Source organism: Zootoca vivipara, chromosome 11 (genome assembly GCF_963506605.1).
Source record: "Zootoca vivipara chromosome 11, rZooViv1.1, whole genome shotgun sequence".
NCBI lineage: Eukaryota > Metazoa > Chordata > Lepidosauria > Squamata > Lacertidae > Zootoca > Zootoca vivipara.
The window spans coordinates 41,139,219-41,145,101 of NC_083286.1; positions in this window are offsets into that span (position 1 = coordinate 41,139,219).

Genomic DNA, 5,883 nt, shown 5'->3' on the forward strand with positions numbered 1-5,883 from the left:
AGCAGAAGAAATATTATGAGACAAGAAGAAAATTGGCTAAAGAGATTGACAGGAACGTCAGCACTTCAAAATCTAAACTGCAAGTGTGTGTGTTAGAAATAAACCAAGTTCTCAAATAGGCACAAAGGCAACCCAAATACTTCCTGGATATTATTTCTGTGAAGAGGCTACTACTGTGCTGACATCTTCTGGCCGTTTTGGACTCAGCAGGAAACATAGCTGCCAAGTTCTCCCTTTTTTAAAAGGGAAATTCCCTTATGCTGAATAGGCTTCCTCGCGAGAAAAGGGAAAACTTGGCAGCTATGGCAGGAAAATCCATAACTGAACCATCTATTTTAACCTATTGTGGGGTTGAGCATAGAACAGTGTTATTTATGTCAGTCTTTCAAGAACTTGTGGGGTTCTCATCTAAAAGAGAGTGGTGTTGTGGCATTACTATTATTATTATTATTATTATTATTATTATTATTATTATTATTATTATTATTATTTTATTTGTGAAGCCTACAAGCCATGATTGACCACAGGGATCAGGAACCTCAGGCCCAGGGCTCAAATGGGCCTCTATACAGTGGTACCTCAGGTTACAAATGCTTCAGGTTACAAACGCTTCAGGTTACAAACTCCCCTAACCCAGAAATAGTACTTCAGGTTAAGAACTTTGCTTCAGGATGAGGACAGAAATCTTGCTCCGGCAGCGTGTCGGCAGCAGGAGGCCCCATTAGCTAAAGTGGTGCTTCAGGTTAAGAACAGTTTCAGGTTAAGAATGGACCTCCAGAGCAAATTAAGTTCTTAACCAGAGGTACCACTGTATTTATCCCTCAAGACCAGGGGCCCCAAACTAAGGCCCAGGGGCCGGATGTGGCCCAATCGCCTTCTAAATCCGGCCCACGGATGGTCCGGGAATCAGCTTTTTTTTAACAAGAGTAGAATGTGTCCTTTTATTTAAAATGCATCTCTGGGTTATTTGTGGGGCCTGCCTGGTGTTTTTACATAAATTTTTACATGTGTCCTTTTACAGTATTTAAAATGCATCTATGGGTTATTTGTGGGGCATAGGAATTCGTTCATTTTTATTTATTTTTTCAAAATATAGTCCGGCCCCCCACAAGGTCTGAGGGACAGTGGACCGGCCCCCTGCTGAAAAAGTTTGCTGACCCCTGCTCAAGACACTTGCCAGACACACACCCCACCAGCCCTGCTTCACACCCTTCCTGAGTGCTTTTTCCTGGCTAGAATGTGTCCCTGAACTCAGATCCTGCCCCTTGTTTGCCTGGATGGAGGACAGAGGGCTGTGTGGCAGTGCATATAGAGACTCACTTAAAATTATATTTGCTGCCAAGGGCGTAGCCAGGATCAAAACTAGGGGGGGGCAAGCCATGATCATTCAGGAGCGGGGCTACAAAGTGGGGACGTGGGCGGGGCTACAGGGCCAGCTGGCCTGACGACATCGTGGTGGCGGCAGCGGCGGCAGCGGCCACCTTGTGCTTCTGGGGCTGGCAACGGCGGCGGCTACCCTGATTGGCTGGAGAGGACGGGAGGGTCGGGCAAGCAAGAGGGGGTGACAGGGTGGGCGAGGGCAAGGCAAGGCACGGCCGCAGTCACGACGGCTCCGAGGCGTTGCTGCATATCAGCATAATATTTCAACCATGTTGTGGGTTCAAGCCCCACCTTAGGAAAAAATTCCTGCATTGCAGGGGGTTGGACTAGATGACCCTTGTGGTCCCTTCCGACTACAATTCTATGATTCTATTGATATATTGCCATAGCATATGCATCATTCTGCTTTCTTGAATTGTCCTACTCCTAGGCATAGCAGCCAACTCCTAGAGGCCTAGGTGCCTCCCCCCCCAAAATACTAGTAAATACCGTATGTGAAAGAGTCATCCCCCCCATGTTGATGGGCTTTCTATGTGGGGCTTATCTGCCCCCCCCCATATTTTATTAAGAATGGAAGAGGGAGGGAAGGAAGGAAGAAATAGAGAGAGGGATAACTCATATTTGTGGGTGCCTCTGGGTGACGCTGTGATGCTGGAACTCTGCAGCAAGAGGACGGGAGGTTCGGGCAGGCGAGAGGGCGTGGCAGGGCGGGTGAGGGCGAGGGAAGGCACGGCCGCAGTCACGACAGCTCCGAGGCGTTGCTGCATATCAGCATAATATTTCAACCATGTTGTGGGTTCAAGCCCCACCTTGGGGGAAAAATCCTGCATTGCAGGGGGTTGGACTAGATGACCCTTGTGGTCCCTTCCGACTACAATTCTATGATTCCATTGATATATTACCATAGCATATGCATCATTCTGCTTTCTTGAATTGTCCTACTCCTAGGCATAGCAGCCAAATCCTAGAGGCCTAGGTGCCTCCCCCCCCCCAATTACTGGTAAATACCGTATTTGAAAGAGTCACCCCCCCCCATTTTGATGGGCTTTCTATGTGGGGCTTATCTGCCCCCCCCAGTATTTTATTAAGGATGGAAGAGGGAGGGAAGGAAGGAATAATAGAGAGAGGGATACCTCATATTTGTGGGTGCCTCTGGGTGATGCTGTGAAGCTGGAACTCTGCAGCAAGAGGATGGGAGGGTCGGGCAGGGGAGAGGGGGTGGCAGGGCAGGCGAGGGCGAGGCAAGACAGGGCCGCAGTCTCGATGGCTCCGAGGCGTTGCTGCATATCAGCATAATATTTCAACCATGTTGTGGGTTCAAGCCCCACATTGGGGAAAAATTCCTGCATTGCAGGGGGTTGGACTAGATGACCCTTGTGGTCCCTTCTGACTACAATTCCATGATTCTATTGATATATTACCATAGCATATGCATGATTCTGCTTTCTTGAATTGTCCTAGGCATAGCAGCCAACTCCTAGAGGCCTAGGTGCCTCCCCCCAAAAAGAAATTACTGGTAAATACTGTATTTTAAAGAGTCCTCCCCCCCCCCATGTTGATGGGCTTTCTATGTGGGGCTTATCTGCCCCCCCCCCAGTATTTTATTGAGGATGGAAGAGGGAGGAAAGGAAGGAAGAAATAGAGAGAGGGATAACTCACATTTGTGGGTGCCTCTGGGTGACGCTGTGATGCTAGAACTCTGCAGCAAGAGGAAGATACCGGTACACCTGTACAGGAGCCTTGTAAGCAGCTTTCTCTCTGCTTGATTTACAGCAGGCACGTCCAACAGGTAGATTGTGATCTACCAGTAGATCACTGGATGTCTGTGGTAGATCACTGCTAGATCACTGGCACCCCTAAAAAAAGCTCACCCAAATTTTTCCTCCTCCCTAAAAAAAGCTGAACTATGACCTGAAGCCCTAAACAAAAATGGGCCTCCCTCCCTCCTAAAAGAAGCTCAACAAGTTTGACCTAAACCCCCCAAAACAGGGCTTCCCTTCCTTAAAAAAACTCAACAGCTTTGACCTGAACCCCCCAAAAGGGGGTAGATCACTCCCAGTTTTTAACTCTGTGAGTAGATCAGAGTCTCTTGGGAGGTGGCCACCCCTGATTTACAGTATACAGATGCAGGAGGAGGGGCAGACTGGAACACCAATGCTTTTTATAAACATCACTGTGTCTATCAAAGCTACAGCCCCCCCCCCTTCTTATTCACTTCCTTTTAGCCTTGCAGGGCCACCTTAGTCAAATTGAATCCTCTGCACCCTCATTAAATCGCCAATAGAACTGTTAATGCGATCCCTGAATGCCCATTAACAACTCCCACTGAATAACAATAGGGTGAATAGGTTGGACCTTGCCTGAAGGAATATTCTGCTCCATTGTCTTAACTGCTTAAGTACTGGTAGCCACTTTGCTTTATTTATTTGATGTGTTTTTGTTACAGCTGTGTTCCCGCCCCCAGCAAGTGGAGAGCTGCTCTTGCTAAAGCAAAGCCCTTTCCACTTCAGTTTTTGGAGGGGCAAAGTATTGGTTATGGTCTGTAAAATACAATAATTTTTTGCTTCTGGGGGGGGCAGCTGCCCCCTCCTGCCCCCCCCTGTCTACACCCATGAGTCAGTCTCTCTCTCTCCCTCACCTGGCACCAGACTATATTCAATGTGCGGTTAGTTATGTCGTGGGAGCACCTCTCCCGGTTCATGATATAAACACACATACACCCACGCTGATCACTGCTGATGGTGACAGCAGTCACGAATAAGACGCCTGCTTATTGGGAGAAAAGCAATGACAAACCTAGACAGCATCTTAAAAAGCAGAGACATCACCTTGCCTACAAAGGTCCGTATAGTTAAAGCTATGGTTTTCCCAGTAGTGATGTATGGAAGTGAGAGCTGGACCATAAAGAAGGCTGATCGCCGAAGAATTGATGCTTTTGAATTATGGTGCTGGAGGAGACTCTTGAGAGTCCCATGGACTGCAAGGAGATCAAACCTATCCATTCTGAAGAAAATCAGCCCTGAGTGCTCACTGGAAGGACAGATTGTGAAGCTGAGGCTCCAATACTTGGCCACCTCATGAGAAGAGAAGAATCCTTGGAAAAGACCCTGATGTTGGGAAAGATTGTGGGCACTAGGAGAAGGGGACGACAGAGGACGAGATGGTTGGACAGTGTTCTCGAAGCTACGAACACGAGTTTCACCAAACTGCGGGAGGCAGTGCAAGACAGGAGTGCCTGGCGTGCTATGGTCCATGGGGTCACGAAGAGTCAGAAACAACTAAACGACTAAACAACAACACCCACGCCATGACTACAACTGGTTGTCCTGCCAACCTAGCAGTTCGAAAGCACGCCAGTGCAAGTCGATAAATAGGAACTGCTGTCTGAAAGGTAAACGGCGTTTCTGTGCGCTCTGGTTTCCATTATGGTGTTCTGTTGTGCCAGAAGCAGTTTAGTCATGCTGGCCACGACCTGGAAAGTTGTCTGTGGACAAACACCGGCACCTGAAAGCGAGATGAGCACCGCAACCCCATAGTTGCCTTTGACTGGACTTCACCGTCCAGGGGACCTTTACCTTTACTGTTTACAACTGGTTGGCAAAACAGAGCTAGACAAAAAAAACCGAGCCAAAGTTTCGCCATCCCAGTAACAGAAGAAACTCCGCAAAAAATCATGAAAGTGCAAGCTTCCTGTACACCTGGCATTTTAGGATACTTGATTGAGAGAGAAAATGTAGCCACCCATGCTTAGTGCAATTCAAGGAGCCTACTGGTACATCTCCCTATGCCCCCCACCGCCCAATTCTTCCTCTGCCTGCCTACACTCATAAGGCTGCATTACATGAAACTGTCTGTCCTGTGCAGTGGGTGGAGACAACCCATGTCTTGATCTGAAATGCATCCCATTTTTAGTTTAGCACAATGAAGTAATACACTTCACAGCATCCACACTAAGGGTAAAGGTGTTCATTGTTTTCTACTTAAGTTTCACTTTGCTCCTTCCCCTTCTGGAAACTCTTCATTTGAAGAGACTAGAATATTAGGAAGCATTCAACTTAAAACTAGTGCAATAACTCTTGGCTGCACAAGGTAACTTTGCCACCGGCTCCTCTCCCCACTGAGTCATAGTCTGCTCCGGAGGGTTGGGGGCACCCATGGCCTAGCTATGCTTTAGCTGAGTACTACCAGTGATTACTTACACCCATTAAGTATCATCTCTAGTTCAAGATAAAATCCTATCAAAACAGATGTAGTGGAAGGTGCGTCATACTGAATTAGAGGCGCATGGTGAAGTTAACATGTAAAACAGTCCAATATTTATAGCCTGGCTCTTCCAAAGTGAATACAAACCAAATCAGTTTCCAAAGATTATCCAAAGCAACACCTTTAAAGCACAATTGGGAAGATGGCATGGAGTGTAAGCATATCTATCTGAGAAGTCCCAAGGAAGCATCAGGTCTAGGTGTTTTGTCAACAATCCTGCTTTAAAACTAGTTAGTCAAC